Source organism: Bos mutus, chromosome 26 (genome assembly GCF_027580195.1).
Source record: "Bos mutus isolate GX-2022 chromosome 26, NWIPB_WYAK_1.1, whole genome shotgun sequence".
In the NCBI taxonomy this organism is placed as follows: domain Eukaryota; kingdom Metazoa; phylum Chordata; class Mammalia; order Artiodactyla; family Bovidae; genus Bos; species Bos mutus.
Window position 1 is genome coordinate 33441377 of NC_091642.1, and position 19269 is coordinate 33460645.

The window sequence follows — 19269 nt, forward strand, 5'->3', positions numbered from 1 at the left end:
TACACGTGAAACTAACACAACAGTCCAGGAAGAATTTAAAAAAAGAAAAAAAAGCATATAACAAAAAAGTGAAGAATTTTTCTATTACTAAAGGGCTAATCTATTTCATGAGTGAAACTGACCTATGATTTTCTTTCTTATATGCCTGGTTTGACAAATATCCTTCTAGAAAGAACTGAGATATATTTCCTTTTTTCCTACTTTCTGGAGGAGGTGACAGAAAAGTTGGAAGCTTTCTTCCTTAAAAAAAGTAGGGGGGAACTCACATGTAAAGCATTCTGGGGTTATTCTCTTTGTTTTAACTATTAAGTTTATTTAATAGTTATAGAACTATTCAAGCTTTTTATTTCTTGAGTCAGTTTTTGGGAAGTTATATTTTTCTTTAATTTAAAAATTACTGGCATATGATTGATAGTATTTCCCCTTATCATTTTGAAAGCAGTGGCAAAATACACATAATATAAAATTTATAATTTTAATCATTTTTACATTTACTATTGCATAAACTCTTACACTGTTGGCACCATCACCCATCTCCAGGACTTCTTTCATTTTGCTGAAGAAGAGAACTGGAGCTGTGTACTACGTAGTGGAAGAGCAACTGCTTGCTTCTACTCCCAGTCTCGCCAGCCACCGTTCTACTTTGTCTGTACAAGCTCAATATATGTGATATTTTAAAATGATAACATCATCAGGGGAACACTGTAAAACAGGTATTATTGCTATTACCTAATATATGTAAGAAAATAGAAAATCAAAGCAGCTATTTTTTTTTTTTTTTTCATTTAACTACAAAGACACGGACCCTCGGTTTAAAACCAAGCCAGTGACTCTATGAAGTCCAGGCTTTTCACTTCTTCACCCAACATACTAATGACATCTCTTAATTTTTAGTTCATCTGACTACTTAAAACATTCCCTACATCACCAAATCTACCAAAAACCATCCTTCACACTGCCATCAAACCTCTCCCATCTTTTCTCAGTTTTAAAAATCTCTGATAGCTTTCCACTGACAATACTGAAGACTTCAAATTCCTGGCTGGCATGCAAGATCACTGAGGGTCTGTCTAGTTCCAAACCACTTTTCTGTCTGCCCTGCCACTTTCTTTCTACATATTCTATGCTCTGGCCAGACTGATTTATCAGTCATTACACACATGTCAGTGCTTCCATGCCTTTAAAGCACAGCAAGCCTTCTGCCCAGAATGTTCCCCTGCAACCCGTAATCTAGTTAGTTTTAAGGCATCCTTTATTTCAGTCCAAAATCTCAAGCAAAGTTAGGAACATATCCATCAGTGCTGAAGTCGCACTGCTAGAAAACTATACTTCAGTTAAAAAAAAAAAAAATTGGGGGGCAGGGTGGATTTTACCTACTAGATTTTTGAGCAAAGATCAGGAACCTATTCTTCTTTTTCTTAACATCAGCCTGCCTGTTCCCAAACTGCAGTCAGTAAGTGTTAGTTGGATAAATACAAATATACCCTTCTATTTACCTCATGGGTTTAATATTTTAAAATGACTCATTTTGTGAGTCTAGCATGTTGAAGACCTAAAGAAACAGAAATAAATGAAACAGAAGAGCAACCGATATCAAATGGAAAAAGGTTCCTATACCTATGAACTAAAACCAGACATTAATTAAGGCTTGCTTTGCCAGCCCATGAACAGAGATGACAGGCACACTTTTGTGTGCAAAGCTGTAATCACAGCAAAGACAGAAATAAATCGAGAGAGATGAAGTCCTGAAAAACAGTGGTATTAGTACATTAAGGAGGGAAAATACAACTCGAGTAAGCTGGAACATTACCCAAATAATTCCATATAATTATATTTACATATATTATGCCATAAATGAGACTCCATGATGTTAAGTAGCCAAAATTGCAAAGGTAGAAAGTAACTAGGTCAGTTGGATTTAGTTCTTTGGAAATTCAAGGGCAGTTTTGGTTCATTTTTTCTGTTATATCAAACTGTCTTGGGTACAGTAATTATGCTAAAAAGAAGCCATTTAAATGCAAATCTGAAGTTGATTAGGAATGAGTCAATTACATCAGGAGTTCACAATCTGTGGGCCACAATTCCTTAGAGGAACTCAGTCATTAGAAGGTCAGTACATCCACATGAGCACTGTCTGCAAATTAAATAAAAATGTGCTTGCACATACAGCCGCTACTTTTCTAAATGCATTTTTTGCTGTGAACAAAATGCATTATTTCTTTAAAAAGCATTACTGAATTCATAATAGCTCTGGCATTACATATTTTCTCAAAGATACTAAAACTATTGTTTGAGAGTTCAGTAATTTTTTTTTAAAGTTCTGTTGTTTCTGAGGCTCTTGTCCTTGTTGAACTATAGATATTTATTTACTTATATTTATTGAGCACATACTATGAGTCAGTCACTACTGATGCAGCTGTGAACACCACAGACAAAAGTTCCTATCTGGAACTCTAATTCTGGCAGAGGAGATAAAAATATATAAATAATGATGACAATGACAATGAATAATAATGAGGTAAAGATAAGTAAGAGAAGAACTGGTCGAAGGATATAGCAGACTGGTGGTGGGGGTGGGGGTGGGCAATAACTAAACTCTGAAAAACCATTACTGGTAACACTGAGAAATGCGGAGGAAAAACTGAGTAGGGTGGAGAATTCTTAGGTCCGGAAAAGACTCTTAAGAGGCTGAATTTTTGAGCACTGAATGAACTGAGTGAGCAAGTCATCTCGATATTCAAGACAAAGGAACGTTCTAGATAAGGGGAACAGCACTGAAGCAGTGAAGGGTACGAAGTATGGTATATCTGAGAAACAGCAAGAAAATTGGTGTGGTCTGAGCAAAGTAAGAAAGCAGGAGACAAGACAGATATCTAGAGGCAGGATCACAGAGGCTACGTGAGAGGATTGGGATCTGAATTTAACAGAAATTCACTAATTTTATATCTGGTAGTGACAGAAGTAATATGACCAGATTTATATTGTTTAAGTTCACCAGGTGGCTGCACAGATAACTGATAATGAGTAAAGTATTATAATGAGACTATTACAACAGCCTTCGCAAGAAATAATGGTGACAACCAGAGTGGCAGTGGTGGAGGCAGAAATCAGTGAAAGGATACAGAGTATAACCTGAGGATTAAACCAACTTGCTTTGATGATGCACTAGCAGAATGAGGGAGAGGACACTTAGGCTTTATTTGGTCTGAGAACTGGGTAAATGGTAATGTAACTTTCTAAGAGAAGACTGGAGGAGAAACAAGTGGAATAGAGAAATTTAGTTCAGTTTTGGACACGTTAAATCTAACTTGTCTCTTGGAAATCAAAGTGGGTGTGTGCAGGAAACAACTGGATGAGTGAGTTTGAAATAGGAGACAATGGGATCAGGATATAAAACTGGAAATCATCTAAGTACAGACAGAACTTAAAGCTTTAGAAATACATGAGATCATATCTGGGCTTCCCAGGTGGTGTAAGTGCTAAAGAACCCACCTGCCAATTAAGGAGACGTAAGAGATATAGGTTTGATCCCTGGGTTGGAATGATCTGGAGAAGGGCATGGCAACCCACTCCAGTATTCTTGCCTCGAGAATCCCATGGACAGAGCCTGGTGGGCTACAGTCCATAGCGCTGAAGAGTCAGACATGAGCAAAGTGACTTGGCATGCACGAACAAGATCTTATCCACTCAATGAGGGTATTTAAAAAGGAAAAGAAACCCAATCAAAAAATGGGCAGAAGACATAAACAGACATTTCTCCAGAAAAGACATACAGATGGCCAATAAGCACATGAAATGATGCTTACCATCACTATTTATTAGAGAAATGTAAATAAAACCTACAATGAAGCATCACCTCACCCTGATCAGAATGGCCATCATCAGAAAGTTCACAAGTAATAAATGCTGATGAGGTTGTGGAGAAAAGAGTATCCTCCTACAGTAGTTGATGGGAGTGTAAATTGATGCAGCCACTATGATAGGAAAACAGTATGGAGATTCCTGTAAAAACTCTAGTTGCCATATATCAAGCAATCGGACTCCTAACATCCATCTGGATAAAACGCTAATTCAAGATGATACATGCACTCCCCAATGTTCACAGCAGCGCTATTTACAACAGCCAAGACATGGGAGCAACCTAAATGTTCATTAAAAGATGAATGAACAAAGAAGATATACATATCAGATATATCTATCAGTTCAGTTCAGTTGCTCAGTGGTGCCTGCCCTTTGCAACCCCATGGACTGCAGCACGCCAGGCCTCCCTGTCCATCATCAACTCCCGGAGTTTACTCAAACTCATATCCACTGGGTCGGTGATGCCATCCAACCATCTCATCCTCTGTCGTCCTTTTCTCCTCCCGCCTTCAATCTTTCCCAGCATCAGGGTCTTTTCCAATGAGTCAGCTCTTCACATCAGGTGGACGAAGTATTGGAGTTTCAGCTTCAGCATCAGTCCTTCCAATGAATATTCAGGACTGATTTCCCTTAGGATGGACTGGTTGGATCTCCTTGCAGTCCAAGGGACTTTCAAGAGTCTTCTCCAACACCACAGTTCAAAAGCATCAATTCTTCATTGGTTTGCTTTCTTTAAAGTCCAACTCTCACATCCGTACGTGACTACTGGGGAACCATAGCTCTGACTAGATGGATCTACTCAGTCACAAAAAAGAATGAAATTTGGGGAATTCCCTTGTGGTCCAGTGGTTAGGACTTCGCACTTCCACTTCAGAGGGCACAGGTTTAATCCCTGGTCAGGGAACTAAAATCCCATACGCTGCAAACAATAAATAATACCGAGTTCTATTTGCTTTAGAAAAAAAAAACAACAATGAAACTTGCAGCAACATGGTTGGACCTAGAGATCATATTAAGTAAGACAAAGACAAGTACATGACATTGCTTATATGTGAAATCTAAAAGAAGAAAAACAAATGAACTTATTTACAGAACAGAAATAGGCTCATAGACACTGAAAACAAACTCATGATTACCAAAGTGGAAAGGGGGTGAGGGAGAGATAACTTAGGAGTTTGGGATTAGCAGATACATACTAATATATATAAAATAAACAAGGTCTTACTGTACAGCAAGGGAACTATATTCAATATCTTGTAATAAACTATAATGGTAAAGAATATAAACAAAAGAAAAAGGAAAGGAAGGAAGAAGAATGAGTACTAGAGCATTCCAATGTTCACCAGTTAGGAAGAAAAAGAGACTGAAAAATTATGATTAAGTCTTATTTATGGTTATACTTTCAGTACTTGGCAAACACACTGGTTTCAGAAGGACTCAAAAAACAGTGCTGACCTGAACGACTGTACATGGCATGTAATTAAATGCACATTACACCACCCCACCTCTCACACAAGAGATGATTCTGAAAGGAAGCATCTCCCTTTTGATATAATCAAACACATTTACTTAAACATATCTAATTTGCAAATTTAAAAAATCATCACTTTATAACACATCTCCAACACACTTTAATGTACAGCAGTACAAAAGATCAAACTTTACTCTGGACCCCACTGAAATAAGCTTCACCATATTTTAGAAATTTTAAAATGACACTAAATTTTGAGCTAGCCTTCAGATTCACATATATACGTACATGTAAAGTAAATTCTTAATAGTTTCTCTCTGCTCAAAAGTGTTCAGTGATTATCTAATGCATGTAGAGTAAATTTCAAACTCTGAAGTCTAGCTTTTAAATTCTTCCCAAAGTGGACCTTTTCAATATACTTTCCCAATGTTCTTCAAGCACACTCAACCCAAAAGTATTCTGTTTCTCAAATTCACCTTGCTTTTGCTTGTCTGATCCCTTGCCTCATCCTGCTCCTTTGCCTAAAGTGTCCTTCTCTCAAATTTCAAGTCGTGATCCTGCTTGGTTTTCAACGACATAGGTCTTCCTCCCAACTGACTCCCAGTACTCTTTGCTTTATCTATCCTGAATTTTCAACATGAGTGCATCTGTTTTATGTACCCAGTTGAATTTTACACTCCATGCTGTAATGTAATAGAAGGAATACTAGTACTCTAGGAAGTGAGAGACTGGTAGTTAAGAACATGGATTCTGGAGTCAGATTACCTGGGTTTAGATTTCTGACTATGTATTATAACGCTTCTATGGCCTTGGGAAATTTGTCTTCTTTATGCCTCATCTTCCTGGGCTATAAAATTGTTTTTACCTCAAAAAATTAAGATAATATCTGCAAACTATTTAGAATAGTATCTGAAAGCATAAACAAAGCACTTTATCATAAAATGAACTTCTCAGGTGGCACCAGTGGTAAAGAAACTGCCTGCCAATGCAGCAGACCTAAGAGATATGTGTTCGATCTCTGGGTCGGGATGATCCCCTGGCGAAGGACACGGCAACCCACTCCAGTGGGCTGGAGAATCCCATGGACAGAGGAGCCTGGTGGGCTACAGTCCACAGGGTCACAAAGAGTCGGACATGATGGAAGCAACTTAGCACATATAAAATGTTTGATAAAGGAAGGAAGGAAGAAGGTTGCGTTTTGGTTTGTAATTTCTTTTTAACCTTATGTGATTAAAAGATAGCTACATACAAAAATAATCGTAAGTTTATGTTGATGAGCATACAATGTATAAAGATGAAATTTTTGACAGTACAATAACAATCTAAAGTTGAGGGACACAGCTACATATGAGCCAAGTATTTTGTAATACTATTGAAACTAAGTCATTATTAAGATGTTAACTACATATCCCCAAGACAGACACTAAGAAAATAACTAAAAATTGCATAGTAAAAGTGGAAAAGGAATCAAAATAGTACACCAGAAAATAGTTATATGATATAAAAAGGCAGTAAGGAAGACCTAACAGTTCCGTAACATGGGATATGTGAGAAAACAAATAGCAAAATGGCAAAGATCCTTACTTATCAGTCATTACATCATATGTAAATGGATTATACTCTCCAATAAAAGGCAGAATGGATTAAAAAAAAAACCCATGATCCAACTATATGCTATGTATAAGAAACTCAACATTAGATTCAAAGACATGAAGAAGTTAAAAATGAAAGAAAAAGCCCATGAGAACAGCAAATGAAAGAAAAATGGGGTGAATGTACTAACATCAGACAAAATAGATGTTAAGATAAAACTTGTTACAGTAGACAAAGGACACTGTAAGTCAATCTACCAAGAAGATTTAACAGTAACTATAAATGAAATGTAACTTTTAAAAACTATGAATTACTATGTTGTACACCTTAACCTCTATTATATAATAAAGTGTATCGACTGTGTGGGTGCTTAGCCACTCAGCTGTCCAACTCTCTGTGATGCTATGGACTACAGCGCACCAGGCTCCTGTCTGTGGAATTTTCCAGGTAAGAATACTGTTCAAAATTCCAATACTCTGGCCACTAGGTGCAAAGAGCTGACTCACTGGAAAAGACCCTGATGCTGGGAAAGACTGAGGACAGGAAGAGAAGAGGGTGATAATGATATGGTTGGATGGCATCATCAACACAATGGACGTGAGTCCGAGCAAACTCCGGGAGATAGTGAAGGACAGGCAAGCCTGGCATGCTGCAGTCCATGGGGTTGCAAAGAGTCAGACACATCTTAGCCACTCCACAACAACAAGAATACTGGAGTGGGCTGCCATTTCCTCCTCCCAGGGATCTTCCTGACTCAGGGATTGAACCTGCATTTCCCACTCAGGGATGGTCTCCTACATTGGGAGGGTGGTTCTTTACCACTGGATCACCTAGGAAGTCCCTACATCAACTACACCACTATTAAAAAAAAAAAAAAAAAGACTCAATGATTAAAAATTTATAAGCACCTAACAACAGAGTCCCCCAAAATATGAAGTAAAACTGACAGAGTGGAAGGGAAGAAAAGTAATAGCTGTAGACTTCAACACTACTTTCAGTAATAGATGAAACAACTAAGAGAGGTAAGTTAGACATCCGTAAGGAATTCCCTGGTGGTCCAGTGGTTAGGACCCCACACTTTCCTTGCAGGGGGCATAGGTTTGATCCCTGGTCAAGGAACCAAGATCCTGCAACTCACACAGTGTGGCCAAAATAAAAAGAAAGAAAGAAAATTAGAAAATACTTTGAGAATAATAATAAGAAAATAAACCCAACATACGAAAATATATAAGATGCAGCAAAAGCAGTGTTCAGAGGAAATTTCATAGCTTACATTAAAAAAAGAATTATCACTAATCAATAACCTAACCTACTACCCTTAAGGAACTAGAAAAAGAAGAACCAAAATGATAATGAAGCAGAAGAAAGGAAAAAATAAAGATGTAGGTAAAGAGTTTTTGAAGCAAGAGAACAGAAAAATAGAGGAAAAAATCAGAGAAACTAAAACCTCTTTGAAAAGATTAACGATAACGACAAACATTTAGACAGACTGACCAAGAAGTCAAAGAAGACTCAATTTACCAAAACCAGAAATGAAAGCATCACTACTGACTTTACAGAAATAGAAAGTAGTACAAAAAAATAAAATGAACAAGAGTATGCCAGTAAGTAGATAACACAGATGAAATGGACAAATTCTTAGAAATAAACTACTCAAAAAAAAAAAAAAAGACTTAATAAAAGTAAGGATATAAAAAGTGATTTTTAATGATTTTTAAAACTTCTGACAAAGAAAAGTCAAGGGTCACATGGTTCCACTGATGAATTCTGCCAGACATTTAAAGAAAAAATAAAAATACCATCAGTTCTTCTCGAACTCTTCTAAAAAATAAAGGAATGAGTACTTCCCTGACTCATTACATGAGGCTGGTTTTACCCTGCCAAAGACAAAAACATCAAGACAACTACAGATCAATCTCCTTATGAATATAGATGCAAGAATCCTCAAAAAAAAATTAGCAAACCAAATTCAGGAGTGTATTAAGAGGACTATGCACCATGGATTTACCCCAGAAATGCAAGGGTGGTTCAACATAAAAAATCAAATCAACTGAAAAAAATCAAACACATATTAATAGAGTGAAATGGGAAAAAATAATACAATCATCTCAACTGACACAAAAAAGGCATTTGACCCCTTCCAACACCCTTTCATGATAAAAACACTCAAGAATCTAGGAACAGAAAGAAGCCTCTACAACCTGACTGTGAGCATCTATGAAAAATTCAGGACTAACATACTCAGTGGTGAAAGATTTAAAGCTTCCCACTAAGAAGAGGAACAAGATAAGGATATTCACTCTGTTGGACACTGGAAGTTCTAGCCAGGGCAACTGGTAAGAGAAAAAGAAATAAAAGGCATCCAGATTGAAAAGAAAGAACTACCTCTCCTCAGAGATATCATGATCTTATACATAGGAAATCCTAAAGAAAAACTATTAGACCTAATAAACAAATTCATCAAGGTTGCCAGATATAAGAACCATGCAAAATTTGTTTCTATTTCTATACTTTTGCAATGCACATCTATACACTGCTGCTGCTGCGTCTCTTCAGTTGTGTCCGACTCTGTGCAACCTCATAGATAGCAGCCAACCAGGCTTCCTGTCCCTGGGATTCTCCAGGCAAGAACACTGGAGTGGGTTGCCATTTCCTTCTCCAATGCATGAAAGTGAAAAGTGAAAGTGAAGTCGCTCAGTCGTGTCCGACTCTAGCGACCCCATGGACTGCAGCCTACCAGGCTCCTCCATCCATGGGATTTTCTAGGCAAAGGTACTGGAGTGGGGTGCCATTGCCTTCTCCACATCTATACACTAGCAATGGATAATCTGAAGTGAAGGAAACAATTCCATTTACAATAGTAACAAAGTGAGTAAAATACTTAGGAATAAATTTAACTAAGGAGGTGGCAGACCTGCATAGTAAAAAGTGCAAAACAATGCTGAAAGAAATTAAAGACCTAAATAAATGGGAAAACATCTTATGTTCCTAGATCAGAATACTTAATATTGTTAAGATGTCAATACTCCCCCAATTGAAGTACATGTTCAATGCAATCCCTAGCAAAATTTCTTTTTGGCAGAAATGAAAAGACTAACCCTAAAATTCATATGGAATTGCAAGGGAGCCCAAACAGCCAGAACAATCATGTTTTGAAGACAGCTGAACAAAGCTGAAGGAGTTCCATACCCTGATTTCAAAAATTATTACAAGCCACAATAATCAGAGGGCAGTACTAGACTTCCCTGGTGATGCAGTGGCTAAGACTCTGCCTGCTCATGCAGAGGACATGGGTACAGTCCCTGTCTGGGAAAATTTCATACGGTCAGAACGATTACGAAGCTTGTGTGCTGTGACTACTGAGGCCTGCACACCCTAGAAGTCTGTGCTCCACAACAGGAGAAGCCGCCACAATGAGAAGCCCACGCACCGCAACAAAGAGTGGCCTTCACTTGCCGCAACTAGGGGAAGCCTGCGCAACGAAGACCCAGCGCAGGTAAAAATAAATGAATATATAAATGAATTTCTAAAAAGAGTGTGGCACTGACACAAGGATAGGCATACAGGCCAACAGAACTGAGAATCCAGAAGTAAACCCATACATCAGTGGTCAACTGATTTTTATCAAGACTGTCAACACTATTCAGTGGGGAAAGAACTGCCTTTTCAACAAATGATACTGTTTGACAGAAAGCAACAAAACTCTGCAAAGCAATTATCCTTCAATTAAAAAATAAATAAATAAAAAATGATGCTGGGACAACTGAATAGCCACACGCAAAAGGTTAAGTTGGATTTCTGACCTCACGCCACATAAAAAAATTAACCCAAAATGTATCAAAGATCTAAACATAAGGGAAAAACAAACTCTTAAAAAAAAACAGGGGTAAAATGTTGTGACTTTAGATGTAGCAACGGATTCTTACACACCAACAGCACAAGCAACAAAACTTTCAAATACTAAACTTCATCAAAGTTAAAAGATTTCTATGAATCAAATAAAACAGATACACACTACGATACAGGGAGCTCAATCTAGTGTTCTGTGACAACCCAGAAGGGTGGGATGGGGTGGGAGATGGGAGCGGGGTTCAGGAGGGAGGGGACCTATGTATACCTGTGGCTGATTTGTGTTGATGTGTGGCAGAGGCCAACACAATATTGTAGAGCAATTATCTTCCAATAATTGTATTTTGTTCTATATTTCTCAATATTATACAATTATAATATTTAATAACTAAAAACATAAACCAAAGAAATAAACAAACCAGGATCTATTATGTAACACAGGGTATTACATATCTTGTAATAACCCAAATGGAAAAAGATCTGAAAAAAAATACATATACATATACACACACACATAATGAATCACTTTGCTGTATACCTGAAACAGTGTTAACTCAACTATACTTCAATCAAAAGAAAATAAAAATAAAGAAGAACAGATACCAGAGAGCGCTCCCCACTTTCATTTGAATAGAGAAAGGGCCATAGAAGACCACAGTGAGAAGCCAGGCCACGACAAGCCAGGAAGAGAGTACTCAGGGGCTGCAAAGACTGGGATGAAATGGGGGCAGGGGAGGATTAACATGCAGAACACAAGAGATTTTTAGGGCAGTGAAACTATTCTGCATGATACTGCAATGGTGGATACACGTGTCAAAACCCACAGAATGTACACCACCAAGAGTGGACACTAATGTAAACTATGGACTTTGGGCGGTAGTGATGGGTCAATGTAGGCTCATCAATTGTGATAAATGTACCACTGGGATTCCATATGTTGACAGTGGGGAGTTTATGCATACATGAGAACACAATACTTTTCACAGTTTGCTGTGAACCTAAAACTGCTCTAAAAAATAGTTTATTAATTAAAAGAAAAAAAGAAACATTACTCATGAAGTTTTGGTGCTGTATCCAAGAAAAATATCCAGTTATCTGAAAGACTATTAACATATTTCTCCCTTTTCTGATAATATTCCTGTGTGAGGCTAGACTTTCTTCAAAAACTTCAACCAAAATAACAAACACAGTAACTGAATGAAAAAGTAGATAAGGATCCAGTTATCTTCTATTAGCATAGACTTCAAAGAATTTTGCAATATGTAAAAACAATGCCCCTCTTCCCACTTAACTATTTTGTTTTGGAAAACTACAATTTTCACTAAAGTGTTAACATATAATAGGTTGATGATTGTTATTTTCAAACAAATTATTAACAGAATAGCTCTTCAAATAGCTCAATAATTTTTAAGGGGTCTCAAGACCAAAAAGGTTTGAGAACAGTTTCTAGGGTATTAAAACTCCCTTAAAAGGAAGCTATTATCAAATAAAAAATAACTAAATTAGTGCTCTCCAAAGAAGAGAGAAATATCTTGAGAAATACTGAATTACAAACACCAAAATGTGGTTAAGTTTAGCAGGCAACAGACTTAATCGTTTTTAAGAGGATAGTCCCACTATAAAAATCTATAAAATATCACAATACCAAAAATACTGGCTAATATTCTTAAATTACTATTGCTTCACATCCCAAAAGAGGAGCAGGCTTGATATTTGCTATATACCATGTTCATAAATGCAATATATAAACATCTTTATCATTTTATATCACATATTACAAAATTATAATGCCAGCTAACAGTAAGGCTGTATTCTAAAACTTGACACTCATTATTTTATGTAATCTTCCCAACAATTCTGAAACAGGTATTATTACTATTTTATACTTATTATGTGGTCCTTAGAGGAGCATTAACCTAAAAGGGCCAGTACCATCATCATCCCCTTGTAGAAACGGATGAACCCTCAAGGAAAAACAAATAATATAAACCACTTTGCAAAATTATATCATTTCAAACTGACAGCTGTAAAGGTCACTGTGACTATTAAAAAGAAATCTGAACTAAAAAGCTACACTGCCTTTTGGGGCAATGGAGGTCTGAGCCAAAAGGAGTAAACAAAGGAACTCCATGGTGGTCCAGTGGTTAGGACTCGGAGCTTTCACTTCAGGGGCCCAGGCTCAACCCCTGGTCAGGGAACTTAGATCCTGCAAGCCTCATGATGCAGCCAAAAAAGAAAAAAGGGGTAAAACCAATAACAGTGCAAATAGGCCAGCCAACTCCTTAAGGATTTTCACCATTAATCAGTCAAGCAACTGACGCAATATTAAATAGGAGAATATATGGAGCACACGGAATAACATCAGTTCACAAATCCCGAAACAAACTTGCAACATGCCAGAGGTGTCACGTAAACAAACCACAAAGATGCAGTACATTTTTCTTTTTTAAAAACTGAGGTGTAGCTGCTGCTGCTGCTAAGTCGCTTCAGTCGTGTCCGACTCTGTGTGACCCCATAGACGGCAGCCCACTAGGCTCTACCGTCCCTGGGATTCTCCAGGCAAGAACACTGGAGTGGGTTGCCATTTCCTTCTCCAATGCATGAAAGTGAAAAGTGAAAGGGAAGTTGCTCAGTCGTGTCTGACCCTCAGCAACCCCATGGACTGCAGCCCACCAGGCTCCTCCGTCCATGGGATTTTCCAGGCAAGAGTACTGGAGCGGGGTGTCATTGCCTTCTCCGAGGTGTAGTTAGTTGATGTATAATACTATATGTTTCAGGTGTATAAAATAGTGATTCATAATTTTTAAAGGTTACATTCTATTTGTATTTATTATAAAATTCTGACTATATTCCTTGCGCCATACTATACCTCCTTGTAGCTTTATTTTTATACATACTAGTTTGTTCTTAATTCCCTACCCCTATCTTGCCCCTGCCCCCTTCTCTCTTCCCACTTGTAACTACCAATTAGTTATTTTTGAGTGTTTCTTTTCTGTTAAATACATTAACAGATATAAGTGACATCATATGGTATTTGTATTTCTCTTACTTCACTTAGCATACCTTCTGAGTCCATCCATATTGTTGCAAATAGCAAAACTTGTTTTTTAATGGCTGATTAGTATTCCATTGTGTGTACACACATACACATATTTTCTATTCATTCATTTGTTGACGAACACAACTTAGGTTGCTTCCATATCTTGGCAACTGTAAATAATGCTACTATGAACATCAGAGTGAGTGTGTCTTTTTGAATTAGCATTTTCTTTTTTTCCAGATTAATACACCCAGGAGTGGAACTGCTTGGTCACATAGTAATTCCAGTCTTAGTTTTTTGAGAAACCTCCATATTGTTTTCCATAGTGGCTACACCAATTTATCTTCCCACCAATAGTGTATAAGGGTTCCCTTTTTTCAAATCTTTAGCAACATTTTTTATTTGTGGTCTTTTTGATGACAGCCATTCTGACAGTTGTGAGGTAATATTTCACTATGGCTTTGATTTACATTTCTCTAATGATTAACTGCATAATTGCACTCATCTCACATGCTAGTAAAGTGATGCTCAAAATTCTCCAAGCCAGGCTTCAGCAATACGTGAACTGTGAACTTCCTGATGTTCAAGCTGGTTTTAGAAAAGGCAGAGGAACCAAAGATCAAATTGCCAACATCCGCTGGATCATGCAAAAAGCAAGAGAGTTCCAGAAAAACATCTATTTCTGCGTTATTGACTATGCCAAAGCCTTTGACTGTGTGGATCACAATAAACTGTGGAAAATTCTGAAAGAGATGGGAATACCAGACCACCTGACCTGCCTCTTGAGAAATCTGTGTATAGGTCAGGAAGCAACAGTTAAAACTGGACATGGAACAACAGACTGGTTCCAAATAGGAAAAGGAGTACGTCAAGGCTGTATATTGTCACCCTGCTTATTTAACTTTTATGCAGAGTAAATCATGAGAAACGCTGGACTGGAAGAAGCACAAGCTGGAATCAAGACTGCCGGGAGAAGTATCAATAATCTCAGATATGCAGATGACACCACCCTTATGGCAGAAAGTGAAGAGGAACTAAAAAGCCTCTTGATGAAAGTGAAAGTGGAGAGTGAAAAAGTTGGCTTAAAGCTCAACATTCAGAAAACGAAGATCATGGCATTCAGTCCCATCACTTCATGGCAAATAGATGGGGGAACAGTGGAAACAGTATCAGACTTTATTTTTGGGTGCTCCAAAATCAGTGCAGATGGTGACTGCAGCCATGAAATTAAAAGACGCTTACTCCTTGGAAGGAAAGTTATGACCAACCTAGATAGCATATTCAAAAGCAGAGACATTACTTTGCCAACAAAGGTCCGTCTAGTCAAGGCTATGGTTTTTCTTGTGGTCATGTATGGATGTGAGAGTTGGACTGTGAAGAAGGCTGAGCGCCGAAGAATTGATGCTTTTGAACTGTGGTGCTGGAGAAGACTCTTGAGAGTCCCTTGGATTGCAAGGAGATCCAACCAGTCCATTCTGAAGGAGATCAGCCCTGGGATTTCTTTGGGAGGAATGATGCTAAAGCTGAAACTCCAGTACTTTGGCCACCTCATGAGAAGAGTTGACTCATTGGAAAAGACTCTGATGCTGGGAGGGATTGGGGGCAGGAGGAGAAGGGGACAAGAGGATGAGATGGCTGGATGGTATCACTGATTCAATGGACATGATTCTGAGTGAACTCCGGGAGATGGTGATGGACAGGGAGGCCTGGCATGCTGTGATTCATGGGGTCGCAGAGAGTCGGACATGACTGAGTGACTGAACTGAACTGAACTGAATGATTAACAATGTTGAACATCTTTTCATTGTCTTTTGGAAATAATCTGTATGTTTTCTTTGGAAAACTGTCTATTCTGGTCTTCTGCCCATTTTTAAATCACAATTTTTTTGATGTTGAGTTGTATGAGCTGTTTATATATTTTGGATATAAACCTTATTGGTTCATCATCTGCAAATATTTTCTCCCATTCAATAGGCTGTCTTTTTGTTTTGTCAATGGTCTTTTTGCCGTGGAAAAGAGCTTTCAAGTTTAATTAAGTCTCATTTGAAAGTGTTAGTTGTGTCCAACTTTGTGACCCCATAGGCTGTATAGCCTGCCAGGCTTCTCTGCCCACGGAATTCTCCAGGCAAGAATACTGGTGTGGGTAACCAAGCCCTTCTGCGTGGGATCTTCTCAACCCAGGAATCAAAACTGGGTCTCCAAGAGTGCAGGCAGATTCTTTACCACCTGAGCCACCAGGGAAATTTTTTATTTTTGCTTTTGTTTCCTTGACTTAGGAGACAAATCAGAATTATACACACACACACACATACTGCTATGAATTATGTCAAAGAAAGTTCTGCCTGTGTTTTCTTCTAGGAATGCTATGGTTTCCAGCCTTACATTTAGGTCTTTAATCCATTTGGGGTCTATGTATGGTTTAGAGACTATTCTAATTTCATTCTTTTTACACTGGAGCTGTCCAGCTTTCCCAGCACCACTTACTGAAGAGACTTTTTACACTGCATATTCTTGCTTCCACTGCCAATAGATTAACTGACTAAAGGTGCGTGGATTTATTTCTGGGCTCTCCATTTTGTTCCATAGGTCTACGTGTCCGTTTTTGTGTCGGACTGTTTATCATACTGTTTGATTACTGCAGCTTTGTAATACAGTCTGAAGTCAGGGAGCATGATTCCTTCGGTGTTGCTCTTCTTTCTCAAGATTGTTATATTTGCAATCTTTTCTGTTTCCATACAAAATTTTAAATTATTTTGTTTCATTTCTGTGAAAAATATCTTTGGTATTTTGATGGAGATTGCACTGAAACTGTAGACTGCCTTGGGTAGTACAGCCATTTTAACAACTCTAATTCTTCCAACCCATTAATATGGTGTATCCTTCCATCTGTCTCATCTTCAATTTCTTTCAACAGTGTCACTGTTTTTCAAGCACCTGTCTTTCACCTCTTTAGGGAGAGGTTTATTTTATTCTTTTTGATGTGACTGGTTAATAGGATTGTTTCATTAATTTCTCTTTCTGACATTTCATTGTTATTGTATAGGAATGCAACAGATTTCTGTATGTTAATTTTGTATCTTGCAACTTTCCAAATTCATAGATGAGCTCTAGTGCCTTTTTGGTGGCATCTTTAGGATTTTCTATGTATAGTACCATACCATCTGCAAACAGTGACAGTTTTACTTCTTTCCAACTTGAAGTTCTTTTCCTTTTCTCGTCTAACTGCTGTGGCAACAACTTCCAATACATACGGAATAAAAGTGGTGAGAATGCGCATCCCTGTCTTGTTTCTGATCTTAAAAGAAATGCTTCCAGCTTTTCCTTCGTGAGTATGATGTTAGCTGTGAGACTGTCATATACGGCCTTTATTATGTTAAGGAATGGATAAGAATGCAGTATTGATATTTTCCTACTTAGATAACCATTACATTCGAGAAGGTCTCACATAGGAATTTCCCTGGTGGTCCCGTGGTAAACAATCCACCTTGCAATGCAGGTGACACAGGTTTGATCCCTGGTTGAGGAACTAAGATCCCATATATCATGGAGCAACTAAGCCCTCATGCTACAACCACTGAGCCTGCAAGCCGCAACTAGAGTCCACATGCCACAACGAAAGATCCTGAATAATACAACAAAAGTCCTTAGGGCCACAACTAAGACCTGATGCAGCCAAATAAATAAATTTTTTTGATGTTAAAAGGATTCACGTAAAAGCCTGCCTCGGTTAAAAGCACCTTGAGACGTAATTTCTAGGGCTTTTTGTACCAGCATTTGCAGCCTCAAGTCGCTTCCCAGGTGGCACTGTGGTAAAGAATCTGCCTGCCAATGCAGGAAATGCAGGTTTGATCCCTGGGTCTGGATGATCCCTGGAGAAGGAAATGGCAAGACGCTGCAGTATTCTTGCCTGGAAAAATTCCATGGACATAGGACCCTGGCAGGCTGCGTCCACGGGGTCACGAAGAGTCAGACACAACTGAGCATGCATGCTTGTTTTGCAGCCTCACAGGCTCACTTTATTTGACTCACATTTACTCTGGAACCAAACCTAGGACTTAAGAGTATGAGATATAACTCTACCTTTTCTAGTTGTGTGACCTCTGGCAAGTTCCTTAATTTTTCAGTGCCTCATCTGTAAAACAAGCAATACAGTTACCTCACAAGGTTTTTATGAGAATTAAAAAAAAAAAATTAGTACTTGAGGAATTTGAGAGAATAGTACCTGGCACAAAGTAGGTTTTATATACATAAATTTTAAATGGAAAAACAAAACAAAAAAATACAGAAACAATATCAAGCTTATGAGTGAGAACTCACAGTTAAGGAGTAATGTGAAACTGACAATGAAAGGCCTTCTCACAGCAACTGTCTCACATTCTTGGTTCTTAATATTCGGCAGTACTATATTCACAATGAATAGTTATTAAGAGGAAGATACTCAAAACTGAATTCTTTATCTTCTCTTCCAAATCTGCTCTCACAGTCTTTCCCACCCTGGTTAAATGTCCAGTTCAGTTCAGTCACTCAGTCATGTCTGACTCTCTGCGACCCCATGGGCTGCAGCACACCAGGTTTCCCTGTCTATCACGAACTCCCAGAGCTTGCTCAAACTCATGTCCATTGCGTCTGTGATGCCATCCAACCATCTCATCCTCTGTCATCCCCTTCTAAAGGTAATAATGCACTTTGAATTGCTTGAACCAAAACCTCTATGGTCCTCCTTATCTTTCTCTCATGCCCCTCATTAAATCAGAAATCATGCCGTCTCTACTAATCCTAACCAATCTTCTGCCAACTTAATATATTTACAGTTATAAGCACTTCTCCCTTCCTCTACTAGTATGCAGTACAGGCAACCTTCACATCTCACCTGGACTAACACAAAATCTCGCAACTTGGCATCTGTGCTAATACTCCTGCTCCCCCTTCTCCCAGCCTACTTTCAACATAGCAGTCAGGTAGTTTGTTAAGACTAAGCCAGATCATTCTGCTCAAAAGCCTGAAATGCACCTGACTTTACTATTAATAGTAAAAGCCAAAGTTCTATCTTCCCCTCTATTTCACTGTGAACCTTAAACTGCTGTAAAAAATAAAGAAAATAAAATCAGGTTTGACTGTATAAAATGCAGCCAAACTTTACTCGAAGTACTAAGTGAGCTATGGGGGAAACTGGCTATTCGCACCATATCTCACCCCACGTGAGAAAGCCAAAGTCCTCACAACAACCTAATAAACCTTAGATGATCTGTTCTCTGTTACTTTGTATGATTAGATTCAGGTTAATTTTTTTAGGGTAGAATACTTCACAAGAAGTCCTGTGCCTTTCCAATATTATCTAATCAAGAGACATATAACGTCTTTCCTACTTTTAGTCATGCTAAGATTGATCAGTGACTTTAGAATATTACCTTGCACCCACCATTAGTTACCTAACACCTTTACCTATACTTTTAGC

General features: G+C 38.1%; 1 protein-coding gene across 20 annotated transcripts in view; it reads right to left on the reverse strand.

Annotated features, from left to right (window-relative positions):
- Window positions 1–19269, reverse strand: part of LCOR (ligand dependent nuclear receptor corepressor) — a 133877-nt gene that overhangs the window by 78359 nt on the left and 36249 nt on the right. For 2 of the 20 annotated variants that reach the window (XM_070363848.1, XM_070363850.1), the window contains exon 3: window positions 17895–17946. The exons of 16 other annotated variants lie outside the window; for them this stretch is intronic. The gene's annotated coding sequence lies outside the window, so the exon portion shown is untranslated. Of the gene's footprint in view, window positions 1–17894; window positions 17947–18131; window positions 18216–19269 lie in introns of those variants that run through there. 2 more of the 20 variants (XM_070363849.1, XM_070363854.1) reach the window with 2 other exon arrangements.